This window comes from Mus musculus, chromosome 3, assembly GCF_000001635.26.
Source record: "Mus musculus strain C57BL/6J chromosome 3, GRCm38.p6 C57BL/6J".
NCBI lineage: Eukaryota > Metazoa > Chordata > Mammalia > Rodentia > Muridae > Mus > Mus musculus.
In genome coordinates, this window is record NC_000069.6 from 135,963,280 (window position 1) to 135,977,069 (window position 13,790).

Below are 13,790 nucleotides of genomic sequence, written 5' to 3' on the forward strand. Positions count from 1 at the left end.
GTATACATATAGCGTTAACTCAGAGATGCTCCTGTTCAGCATTAGTGTTACCTAGATCTGACATTCTCTTTATAAATACTCAGGGAAGAACAAAGATACTCTAACTTTTGGATCATATCCAAGCCTTAAGGGGGAAGAAAAAAAAGCAGCAATCCATAGAAGAGAGGGAGGTGAACCCTTTATCTCCTCTTGCTTTTTGTATCAATTGTTTGAAAAACACTAGAAGCAGACATGAGGTTTTCTATATATTGTCCAAGAACTTGATTTTCTGACTTTAGCTTCAGATTTTCTTCCTTAACTGCATCGACTCTTGCAGAAAGATCTTCAAGTGTGTGTTGGAGTTCCAAAACCTGATTAATAAGTTGAGTCTTTTCTTCCAGTTCCACTTGATTTTCAGCATCAACTGCATTCATGTCAGCATTCATCATCTTGGGTAACAGACTTCCAGCTCTCGAACACAAACTCTTTAATGAACGGTCTTGTGTCTGAAGCGCCGGGAGGAGGCGGAATGGGTAGGAAGCCCCAGGCCGTGTGGCTCTCCGACCAACTCTTGTTTTTGTTTTTGTTTTTTAAAAATGTGGGTGTAATGGATGAAAGTTCAGGAAGAGGGCTATATTAATTACAAGGTAAGTCCTTAAATAATGGAAATGTATCTTTTATAATATAAATATATTAACTCATTAAACATATTTGAAGACTCAATTATTTGTAATTCTTATAGAGTCTGAGAATTTAAAGCATGCAGATAAGCATATCAATACATATCCTTATGTTTTAGAATACAAATATAAAGAGTAAATATGACATTTGTAATATATATTTATGTACATGTCTTTATCTCCATTTTCCTACATTGGTGAGGTCTGCGGAGTCCTCTTGACAGAGGAGGAAAAGAAGAAAAGGAAATTACAAAACCTTAAATGGGTGTTGTTTGAATTCTTTATCTGTTGACTGATAGCTGTCTGAAGGAAGGAAGGTAGGCATTGCTGTCCCAGTGGATGAAGTGTTGAGTTGTGTTAGAAGCAAGCGCATGTCTTGCTTGGTAGATGGAAAAGAGGCAGCATGGCTTTGGAAGAGAAAGAGCAGTGACAGACAAGGTCAGGGATGAGGTCAGAGGGGCACAGGTTGCATCAGACATTCTAGCCATTTTGATGAGTGAGACTTTTATGTGGAATGGACTGAAAGTAATTGGAAGGTTTTGAAGTAATTGATGATCTTGGCTTGGATATCATTTGGGAAGTATGGATTTGGTTTCTGAGTTGAGAACAGAACAGACACGGCCCCTAATGGAGGAGCTAGAGAAATTACCCAAGGAGCTAAAGGGAACTGCAACCCTATAGGTGGAACAACAATATGAACTAACCAGTACCCCGGAGCTCTTGTCTCTAGCTACATATGTATCAAAAGATGGCCTAGTCAGCCATCACTGGAAAGAGAGGCCCATTGGACACGCAAACTTTATATGCCCCAGTACAGGGGAACGCCAGGGCCAAAAAGGGGGAGTGGGTGGGTAGGGGATTGGGGGGTGGGTATGGGGGACCTTTGGGATAGCATTGAAAATGTAAATGAGGAAAATACCTAATTAAAAAAAAAGATTAGTTAGGAGACCCTGACAGTAATGCAGGTAAGAGATGGTGATAGTTCTGTGTAGGCCTTTCCCCTCCAATCCCTGGCACGTCCCTTCCCCCTGCTCACAGCTCCCTCTCAAATTCATTACCTACTTTTTCTTAAATTATTTATATTTATACTTGAATCTGTGAGGCTTGGCAGCTTTCTGATGTTGGCAGAGCCCAAAGAGGCTAGAGGAGAGCATTGGATCTTCCGGGAGTGGAATTGCAGATAGTTGTAAGTCACCATGTGGGTGCTGAGACCCTGACCCCAGCTCTCCAGGAGAGCAGATAGAGTAGTTAGCTGCTATGCTCTCACTCCAGGCCCTGGAGTTTACTCCCCTTTGACCCCAGTCTGTAAGAGAATGTTTTTCATACTGTTAAACATAAAATATTTTCCTGCATTTTCTAAAATGATCATAGTTTCTTCCTTTATGATTTTATCTTCTCTCTCTCTCTCTCTAACTCCAGATTTTTATTCCCCTCCCAGATCATTTTATCCTCTGACTGTTCCACATCCCATACCTCCTCCCCATCCCTGTCTCTACTAGGATGTCCTTTACCCCCCACCTGGACCCCACCTGACCTCTAAATTCCCTGGAGCCTCAAGTCTCTTGAGTATTAGTTGCATCTTCTCTGACTAAGCCCAGACCTGGCAGTTCTCTGTTGTATATGTGTTGGGGGCCTCATATCAGCTGGTGCATGCTGCCTGGTTGGTGGTCCAGTGTTTGAAAGATCTTGGGGGTCTAGATTGAGACTGCTGGTCCTCCTACAGGATCGCCCTCCTCCTCAGCTTCTTTCAGTGTTCCCTAATTCATCAACAGGGGTCAGCTGCTTCTGTCCATTGATTGGGTGCAAATATCTGCATCTGACTCTTTCAGCTGCTTGTTGGGTCTTTCAGAGGGCAGTCATGATTGATCCCTTTTTTTGTGAGCACTCCATAGCTTTAGTAGTAGTGTCAGGCCTTGGGACCTCCCCTTGAGCTGGATCCCACTTTGGGTCTGTTGCTGGACCTTCTTTTCCTCAGGCTCCTCCCTATTTCCATTCCTGAAATTCTTTCAGATAGGAACCATTATGGGTCAGAGATATGACTGTGGGATGGCAACCCCATCCCTCACTTGATGCTCTGTCTTCCTGTTGGAAGTGGGCTCTATAAGTTCCCCCTCCCTACTCTCTGGCATTTCATCTAAGGTCCCTCCCTTTGAGTCCTGAGAGTCTCTTACCTCTTAGGTCTCTGGTGCATTCTGGAGGGTCCCTCCAACCTCTTATTTCCTGAAGTTGCCTGCTTCCTTCCCTTCTGCAAGTCCTTAGGGCTTCAGTACTTTCCCCTCACCCAATACCAGATCAGGTTCCCCTCTCCTTCCCTCCCCTTCTCCCCTCCACTTTCCCTCCCAGGTCTCTCCCTCACTTTTGATTGCTTTCTTATCTATCTCAAGTGAGACTGAAGTGTCTTCACTTTGGCACTTCAGCTTGTTGACCTTTTTGAGTTCTGTCGACTGTATCTTGTATTCTGTACTCCCCCCCCCCCCCCGCCCTGCTAATATCCACTAACTAGTGAACACATACCATGCATTATTTGTGATGCCCAGAAGCTGGAAACAACCAGATGTCCCATGACAGAAGAATGCATACAGAAAATGTGGTTTATTTACACAATGAAATACTACTCAGCTATTAAGAACGAGGGCATCCTGAATTTTGCAGGCAAATGGATGGAACTAGAAAATGTTGTGAGTGAGGTAACTTAGACCCTAAAGGACATGCATGGTATGTGCATGGTATGTAGAGTTTCTAAGAAGCCCAGTCTGACCTTAAATTTGCTATTCTCTTGTCTCCATTACTTGGGTGCTAAGATCATAAGTATATACCACAATATCTAGAGAACATTTTAAAATTGATATTTATATATTTAATAAGTCAGACAGTCAAATCACATTATAAGGACAGGTTGTTGGATTTTTGAGGAGTAAAAACATTTAAAACAACCACAAATGAGACATAAAACTTTTCCATCACTCCTAAAAGGTATGTATGTCATAGTAGCTAATTTCCTCTATAATCTCCAAAACTGTGGCAGTTGCTTAGCTATGCTATCTTGACCAATGTGGAATGGAATCCTATAACAATTGCATGCCTTTGGCTTCCTCTGTTTCCCAGAATGCTCTCAAGTTTGGTGTAGATAATTACATATGTAAAGAGCTGGTTTTCTTTTTTAAATTTCCCCCTGGCTAGGTCATTATTGTGTGGACTCACTATTGTTTTTCCAATTAGTGAATATTTGAGCATGTCTTATGAATAAATATGCTTTGACACACACTCTGCTTCCTTCTTTAATTAATCTTAGAACAAGCAGGATTTTGGTACCATAGAGCATTGGCAAGATTAATTCCATCTGAAGCTGCTTTCTAAAAGCAATACCATGGTGTACCACTCTGCCAGCTTATGAAAACACTAGTTGTTTTGCATTTTAGTTACTGTCATGGCCGTTTATTTACTTAGCATGTTTATTGGTGAATTTAAACTTTTTACCACTCTAGTAGCTATGGAGTGGTTTATCATTCTAATTTAATTAAGGGCCTTTTCCTCTCTTAATCTCAGCATAGGATAGAGTCAGATGACTATCTTTATTATCTACTAGCCAACTGTGTTATAATGTTCATCACCATGGATCTCCACGCCCCCCACGCCCCAGGATTATTGTGTAGGTGCTTCTGTACCCCAGAGGATACTGGAAGGGATTCTCCGACTTGGGATAATGGGGGGTCCCCAAAATACGATTACTCCTACTTCATTCATCCTCTAGTGAGTGTTTCTCTCATAGATGAGAAGGCTAAGGCTGAGTGAGCTTGGATAAGTTGCCCAAGCACTAAGAACTGATAAGCAGAGGTTCTAGAACCCAAGGCCAAGTTTTGTGGCTGTAAACATGAATTTACACTTACTCTGAAGTTTGGCTGATAAAATGTTTTGAGATCCCTCTGTTTCAAAAGCTGAACAACATCTCTTGAAAGTCTTATTTCCCAAACCTGGGGTGTGACACTGTGATCTTAGCTCACATGAAGTTGAGGCAGGAGGATTACTAAATTGGAGGTCTGGGCTACATAGTAACTTACAGGTTAGCCTGGGCTTCTGAGCGAGACCCCCAGCTCAAAACCAACAATTACCATAAAAAAAAAGCAAAATACTAAAATGCACATAAATCCTAATTTTTAAAGCCTTTGATATATTTATGAATTTCCTGGACTGTTGTACTCCCTGTGGTACATCTTGTTGTCGTAGCTAGTCTTGAATCAATAAGTTGAAATTTACTCCATAGTCACAGTTATGGTCAGTACCATGTCAAACAACTCTGATGGGATGTGTGACTCTCAGTAAATGGTACCTAAGGTGTTTGGATGGGGTAAGTACAGGATGTTGTGATGGAGCTTTATGTACCCCAAGTGTTCCTGAATGCATACACTGTACCTAAGTAGGTCAATCACACTCTTGTTCCCTTCCCAAAGATGCAGAATTTGCTTTAATGCTCATCCTGTAGTAATTAGCATAGAGCACTTGTATTTTAACCTTATGTTCTCTAACCAAACCTAGCTCCATCTAGATTGTTGTTGTTATTATTTTTAAAATATTTATTTTTAATCTTTTTTTTTTTACAGTCCAGTCCTTATCCCCTTCCGGTTCACCCTCTGACAGTTCCTCATCCAGTTCTTCGTCCCCTCCAAATGCCCCTCCCCTATGTCCACCCCCCACCCCACCCCCACCCCATGAGGCCTCTCTCCACTTCCTGGGGCTTCAAGTCTCTTGAGAGTTAGGTGCATTTTCTCTCACTGGAGCCAGACCAGGCAGTTGTATATGTGTCAGGGGTCACAGACCAGCTCATGCATGCTGCCTGGTTTGTGGCTCAGTGTCTGAGAGATCTCAGGGGTCTGGGTTAGTTGAGACTGCTGGTCTTCTTATTGGATCTCTCTCCTCAGCATCTTCCAGCCTTTCCCTAATTCAACCACAGGGGTCCCCAATTTTTGTCCACTGGTTGGGTGTAATATCTGTGTCTGCCTCAGTCATCTGCTTGTTGGACCTCTCGGAGGACAGCTATGCTATGATCCTGTGTGTAAGCACACCATAGCATCAGTAGTAGTGTCAGGCCTTGGAGCCTCCCTTTGAGATGGATTCCCCAGTTGGACCAGTCACTGGACCTCCTTGCCTTCAGTCTCTTCTCCATTTTTGTCCCTGCAGTTCTTTTAGACAGGAACAATTCTGGGTCAGAGTTTTTGACTTTGGGATGGCAACTCTGTCCTTCCACTTGATTCCTTGTCTTTCTACTGGAGGTGGGCTCTACAAGTTCCCTCTTCCCACTGTTGGGCATTTCATCTAAGGTCCCTCCCTTCTCCCTTTGAGTCCTGAGAATCTCTCACCCCCCAGGTCTCTGGTACATTTTAGAGGATTCCCCCCACCTCCTTCCTCCTGCAGTTGAATATTTCCATTCATTCTGCTGGCCCTTGGAGCTTCCCTCCTTAGATTGTTTTTATTATAGGTCAATGATTATTACTCTAAAGGACTAGGGGTGGCTGACATGTGGCACTGATCTGAACTCACTGATTTACTCTACTTTTGAGTTGCATCAGGATTTGAGGACTTAGCATCATTTCCCTCCTATTCAGTTTCACTAGGAATTCATTTTCTGCTGTCAGCAAAAAGTTCAATAGCCATATTCTATAATATCTGCTGAAATCTTTGCTATTCTTTGATAATTTGTTCACAATAGCATTCTTTTAAATGAAACTTATTTAATTATGCAGAGACAACCTCTTGGGGGCAACAAGCAAGAGATCGTTTCTGACATATGCATATTTTTGGCATGGATTACTGGCAACAGATGAAATTGCAGTTTATTAAGTTTAAAACCAGAGGACATGGTTATGCAAATGCTAAGCTGATGAATTTGAGCATACTTTTGATTATTTGGAGAGTTCTTTAAGTATAAAGAGCAGCCAAAGAGGACAAATAGAGAGTAGTAATATTTAAATGTCTAGGCCTGGCAGGATTGCTCAGTGATGGAGCATGTGTTTAACCCTCGCAGGTTCCAAGTTTAATTCCCAGTACCAAATAAATAAATAAATAAATAAATAAATAAACGCTAAACATGAAAACTTAATGTTCTCTTTTCTTTTGTCTTTCCAAGACTTCTGTCCTATTTTCCCCCAAGTATTCAACTTCCCGGGGGAATAGGAAGGGTGAGTGGGCAGAGAGTAAAATCTCTTAGGGGAGGAAATAGCAAGAATAGATCAAGAAGAACTTCAGCCTTCTTAACACCACCATAGATTCCTGGGGCAGGGTCATAGTCCTGGGAATCTGTCTTAAGAAGAGTGTCCTGATTTCCTTTAGAGCTGCCTCTGCCCACCCACAGCCAGATGCAGAGGTTTCAGGGATGCTGCGGATGTCAGGGGGATGGAACAGCCTGCCATGAAAGATTGCTAGAGAGGGAATCCCAAGAGATGTATGAGAAGGAAATGGAAAAGCATTTATGTTAACATACTGAAGATCAACTCTGTGGTTGCTTCTCTCTCTATATAAGAACATTTAACTATGTATGTGTGCCAACTCTTTTCATCCTCTGTGGACCCATGAGGCAAATTTATGCCTCATTTCCATTTTGCATTTGGGGAAAACTGGTACAAAAGAGACACTCAGAAACTCATCAAAGATCATACCTAATAGGCAGCAGGGCTGACTGGGTTTTGTTTTGTTTTGTTTTGGATTTTTTTTTTGTCTCTAGTAGCTCTAAAGGAGAAAGGTTATGGATATAACATGGGTGGGCAAGGGCTGGCAGCTTCTCTGCTTGAGACCTGTTCAGAATGATGAAATAGCAGTGAACATCACTGTTACTAACAGTAGGCTTGACCATCATAGTAGTTACCCCAGTATGGTCAGAATGTTCCTGGCAGTGGAGTGTGGGCTAGAGATAGCATTGCAGACTCCTATTCTGCAGCAGTTTGAAGGGTTCTTCTCAGAGAGTTGGAACTCATGACTTTACCACAGGAAAGAATTTAAGGTTTAGCCAGTAAGAGGCAGAGATAGAGTTTAGTAGAAAGTTATTTTAATGTAGATTTAATCATAGTGATAAGAAGACTGTAGCCCAGGAAAGGGAAGGGGAGACAGATTGTCTTTTAAGAGCCAACTATCCACTTTTGGTAGGCTCCGAAGTTGTATCTTAAAGGACTGTCATGGTTTTGAGATCATCAGGTGGCTTCTAAGGTGCACTCACTGGATTAGATCACAGCTGATCACAAGGGTTGTATAAAAAGTAAGGCTGCTTTTCTGTAAAGTTAATAGTCTTTTTTTTTTTTTTTAAATGAGATCTCCTAGAAGGAATCTGGTATAAGGGTAAGACCATACTTAATATTATACATGGCTGGGCTTAAGCATGATTCATTGCTATCTTAACATTCTTTATCTGAAACTATCTCTACATAAAAGGAATATTATCTCTACACGGGAAACCTTCACTTCAAATTTTGGTAACTGCGCAGGATTCCTTGACTCCCACAAGATCCCTACCAGACACTTAAGCAGACTCAGGAGTGAGGGTTCCTTTCCCTTCCAAAGTATCCTTAATTTCCCTATCTTTCTATCCTGTGTCAAAAAGAGACAGACCATATGGAATCAGCTTCCTGAGCTGCCTCCAAAGCTGAAGGTGAGATGCTACACTGAGGCTTCGCAGCTGGGGAATGGAAGCCCACCTGACCCCAGCCCAGAAAGGAAGCTCTGACGACTATGAAGAAAACCTGGTCAGTGGCACGGTGGCAAGTCAAGGTTATACTAACCTGAACTTGGTATGGCAAGACAGACTATACAAAAACCCTAAGTCTCATGGACACGAAGTGAAGTTATGCATCCTCACAGCAGGGAAGAGATACCCAGGAGCCTCAGGTTGCCATGGAGATCTGGGCAAGCAGAACACATCACATCTTCTTAAAAGCATCACAAACCATAGCCTCCACTCCACCACACAGTGTAATGTGTCATTTACAGAGGAACAGGCAGGGAGAGGGCTGCCAGAAGCAGTAGTTTATCTTTTCTGAGAGAATATTTCCCCCGATGAAGTTGGAACTATTGGAGGAGATTAAGGAGACTAAGTGTTAATTGAATTTCGTTCATTTGTTTCTTCCGTTAACTAGTGTAGTTGAGACTAACACAGAGGGCCAGGGAAAGTGCAGGAAGAACGCTCATTTTCTTTTCAGTCTGAGTTACAGTGGGAGTTAAAGTTTATAAGCCTGCTACAAAGAATGGCTCCGCAGAACAGAAAATATAACGAGAGGGAACAAATGTTGTCAATCGTATAGAAAAATGAAAAGAAACCATATGTAAAATAGCCAGGAAAATTAAAGGGAGGAGATGGAATTACCCAAGACCAGCAGAAGAGGGCCTGACATCTTCATGGTGTCTACTTACATGGGAAGCTCACTTAACACCAGAGACTTTGTAAGACACTTAATGCCAGTGCTCCCTAGCTGTTACAGAAATATATGTAGTTGTTGAAAGGAAAAACAAAAACCCAAATACAGTGAGTAGGATGGGGAAAGAAATGACAGCTACAGAGGGAGAATAACAATTTCTGTGTCTCAGTGGGCTGTTCCAGGGCCACCCACACCTTCATTTGTCAGATTGTACTGTTCTTTCTCCCCATGGTACTCCCTCCCGGCTCTGGTCTGGAGGGTGGTGGGTGGAGGGAGAACAGAGTATGGCTATCCCCCCACCCTTCCCAGCTCTCCAACTACCTCAGCTTATTTCACCCTTGCCTGAACACGCCCACAGCCTCACTGTGCAAAAGCCCCTTGCACGTTGACTTAGACAACTGTGAAGGCTTCCTGACTGATTCTGTTCCCTGATCCGTGTCATGTGTCTTGGCCAGAGCCATCACCCCAAAACCTGGGTGTTGCAGTTCCATCCTCCCACACACCTTCATAGTCTCCACTTTGAGATGGAGCTTGTAGGCAAGGCTCTTCAGAAGATTGTAGGAGCTTTTCTACCTCCTATCCCAAGGGTTATTTTTTGAAGCTTTGTAGCGACTATACAGCACCCTAATTTGCTTTTATAGAATCTATTATTTTGATCATTCACCAATCAAGACATAGAGATAGTTTTCTTAGTTAGGGTTACTAACAAAACACCATGACTAAAAAGCAAGTTGTGGAGTCAATGGTTGTTTGTTTGTTTGTTTGTTTGTTTTCCTCCTTTTTTCTTTTCTTTTGGTTTGGCTTACACTTCCATATCTTCTACACTGCTGCTCACCACTGAAGGAAATCCGAACTGGAACTCAAGCCCAGTAGCATCCTACAGGGGTGCTGCTTCCTGGCTTGCTTCCCCCTATTTTGTTCAGCCTGCTTTCTTATAGAACTCAGGACTGCCGGGCCAGCGATAACATCATGCATGAAGGGCTGGGCCCTCCCCCACTGATGACTAACTGAAAGAAGGTTTTATAGCTCCATCTTATGGAAGTATTTCCTCAGCTGAGGCTTGTTCTTCTCTGATAACTCTAATTTGTGTCAAATTGCCAAAAAAGGGGGGAGGGCAACACAATTGTGAAATAGGAAAGAGAAAAAATATAATGAACATAGTCACATGATAAGGCCTGGTGCTATCAAGTGGGACCTCACAAGTATCATAGTATCATGCTAAAAACAGCTGTATCTATGGTCCCTAGAAAAGAGGCTTAAGACTTTTTCTCTGGGACTGATTAGATGGAGAAAGGCACTTGCTAAGGAATTAAATTTGAGCTTCAGACCCTATACAGTGGAAGGTGAGAACCTTCTCTGGCAAGTTGTTCTCTGATCTCTACAACTATACTGTGACACACACACACACACACACACACACACACACACACACACACACAAACACCCACACCCCATATTTAAAACAACCCAATAGGCCATTACAAATGTACAAGGGACAGGCTAGCCAAAAGAAGGATGTCTTTGCTAGTCTTCATGTGTGCTAATAAAAAGAAAGATAGAAATACTGGGTTGAGAGTAGACAGGTGAAACACACACACTCGACTCTTCAGTGTTCTTGAAAGGTAATTTATATATAATAAGTCTGTCAGCTTTAGGTGCACACTTCAATGAGCTTAACAATGAGCCACCTACATAACCACCGCCCCATCATGCAGAACGCTCCATCACCCTGAGCTACATTCCTGCCCCTCAGAACCTAATTTCTTTTCTCTCAAGCACTGATCTGTATCTATCACTCCAGTTTTGCCCTTTCTACCATTTGTTTGGTCAGAATCTTATTCTCTATATTCTTGTATGCTGGGTATCTTTCCCTTGCTGTGATCTTATTGACACCAGAGAACATAGTTTTATGTTAGTCGACAGAAGCTGCATCAGGGATTATAAAAAAAAAAAAAAACAAAAAACCTTGGGATTTTCTTTAGATTTGTAAGACTCAGAAAGTGATGAATTAATTTCTAGGTTTGATGCTTATTTTTGGTGAAGTTGTGGTCAAGTTAAACAACTTTTTTCTTTTTTGAGGATTGCTTTTTTTTTTTAAGCCACTAAAATAGAGGCAAAAAAATAAAATGTTATGAATGTTTTACTAATTATTTGGCTTTAAAATGAAAATATTAGAGTGTGGAGTCTGCAACTCATATCTCAATAACTGTTCTTGCCAGCACAAGTACATGTACCGATTTACCCGTATTCTCTGGTTTAATTACTAGTGCTTCCTTCTTATACCCATACCGAGTCTCCGTTTTAAAGGTAAATTACATTGAGACTCCAGTTTCTTCCTCTGCCTCTACAATAGAATACTCAAAATAATGATGGTACAGGATGAGGCTGTGTCATAGCTTCCTCAAAGCAGGTGGTCCATTAACTAACAGTTGACTAATGAGATGTGTGCTAGTGGGTTTTGTAGACCTGATACAAATCTAGACATACTGGGGAAGAGAAAAACTTAACTGACAGAAAGCCTCCCTAAGATTGTGCTGTAGTTAAGTCTGTGGTGAAGATATTACCTTGGTTAATATTTGACTTGGGGGGACCCTTCCGACGGTAGGGCAGTGCAATCTCTGCCTGGGCAGGTAGTCCTCGGTACTGTAAGGAAGCAGGCTAAGTGAGCTGTGTGGAGGAAGCCGATACACAGTGTTCCTCCATGGCTTCTGCTTCAGTTCCTTCTCTGACTTTTCTTAGTGAAAGAGTGTGGTCTGAGGGTCATAAGCAAAACAAACCCGTTCCTCTCCAAGTTGCTTTTGGTCATGATATTTTAACAGAGAAATAGAAATCTTTACTAGGATAAGATGTAAGACTGAATAAGTGAATCTGGGGAAATATCCTGATGGGTGGGGCTGTGTCTTTCTCTTTGTTTTCTTACTTCCTCTGGCTGAAGTGGGGCCATGGTGGTCAGAGTCATAGAGGCCATAAGGGGAGTTTCATGATGGGATCCATTTGAGCAGTCAGTAGATAGAAGTCTTCAATTTTAATTAATAAAGAAGCTTTTATTTACCATTGAAGTTAGTCTGATTTTACCTTTTGTTGTCAAACTTCTACAACGAACATATCAATCTCTACTCTCAAGTAACACTGAAGCCGTGAAGTCCTAGAGTGCTCAGCACAAAGTGTTCTCTAGCTAAGTATCACAAGAAACTTTTTTTTGTTGTCAGTAAAATATAGTGAAGTATAAATATTCTTTATTATATTTCTGTTCTTCAAGTACAGGACATATTTATGTTCTGCCTGCAAGGTAGAAGATTGGATTTTATGAGCATCTGAGGGTGTCTAGACTAATGAGTTTGTAATTTGAAGACTCGGGAAGCTTGGTCATAAAATAAAATGAGACAAGAGATTCTTCTCTGTATAACTGCCACCTAATCACCAGCTCTTCACTCACAACTGTAAATTGAAGTCGCTTCGTGTCTTCTAAGAGATAGAGAAAAGGATTTAAAATGAAATCTCCTTTCTGGAACCTTAAGAGGGATATTGTTCAGCCAGGCAGCGGTGGCACATGCCTTTAATCCCAGCACTTGGGAGGCAGAGGCAGGTGGATTTCTGAGTCTGAAGACAGCATGGTCTACAGAGTGAGTTCCAGAACAGTCAGGGCTATACAGAAAAACCCTGTCATGAAAAACCAACCAACCAACCAAAAAAAAAGTAAACAAACCCAAAAACCAAAAATAAATAAATAAATAAACAGGGATATTGTTCAAGTTTTGTTTAGCTGTTCTTTCATCAAGGTACAGAGGTTTTGTGGTTGTTGTTGTTGATTTTGTTTTGATTTACTAATTACAGGGCAGGAGTTTCTCTCTCTCTCTCTCTCTCTCTCTCTCTCTCTCTCTCTCTCTCTTTCTTTCTCTCTCTTTCTCTCTTTCTCTCTCTCTCTCTCTCTTTCTTTCTTTCTTTCTTTCTTTCTTTCTTTCTTTCTTTCTTTCTCTCTTTTTTCCTTTCTTCTTTCTTTCTGCATTTGAATTTCCTCTCTAACCTCTTGGCATTTCTCTAGGGCCACTGCTTGATACAGGGGTGAAGACAGTTAAAAAAAAAAAGGCTTACTAGATCACCTGTATCACTGCTGCCTTAGGACAGCCATGGGGTTTGTTGTATCCTATGTGTTACTGGACTGAGTGCTCTCCTGTGGGCCATTACAGCAGGTCAGTCCCTGAGTCCCTTTCAGATTACTACCTACATGATCCCTATTTCTTTCTAGAAGCTGAATTATATACATAAGATGATAAAATTCTGCTTAGGAATCCCATGATCCATAGCTCCAACTCTCCAGTGCCCCTGTCTTGTCTTATTTCTGTGCCTTTGCTCATTTAATTTCAGACAGAATATCACTATCTCAGTTTATCTCTCTGTGTAAGAGGAGAGTCTTTGCATCTTTATAATGAAAGAACTAGGAGCCGAATGGCTTGGAAACAACAGAAATTTCTCAAGGTTGTAAAGGCTGAGATATCCAAGATGATGTGTATTTTTAGAAGATTTGACAGTTGATGGGAGCCTGCTTCCCAATTCCCGGTCGTGATTCTTCTTACTTGGTCCTAACACGGTAGAAAGCACAGGACATCTCTATGCTGTTTCCTTTATAGGGACACTAATCCTATTCATAGGGCTCCATTCTGGTGACTGAAGACTTTAAGGACTGAGTGACTAGACCAGTAGTTCGCAACATTTTTTAAAAATTTTTTTTATTGGT

At 41.6% G+C, this 13,790-nt stretch overlaps 1 pseudogene; it reads right to left on the reverse strand.

Annotated features, from left to right (window-relative positions):
* Positions 1-179: 179 nt before the first annotated feature.
* Gm16500 lies at positions 180-9,516 on the reverse strand (annotated as a pseudogene).
* Positions 9,517-13,790: the final 4,274 nt, after the last annotated feature.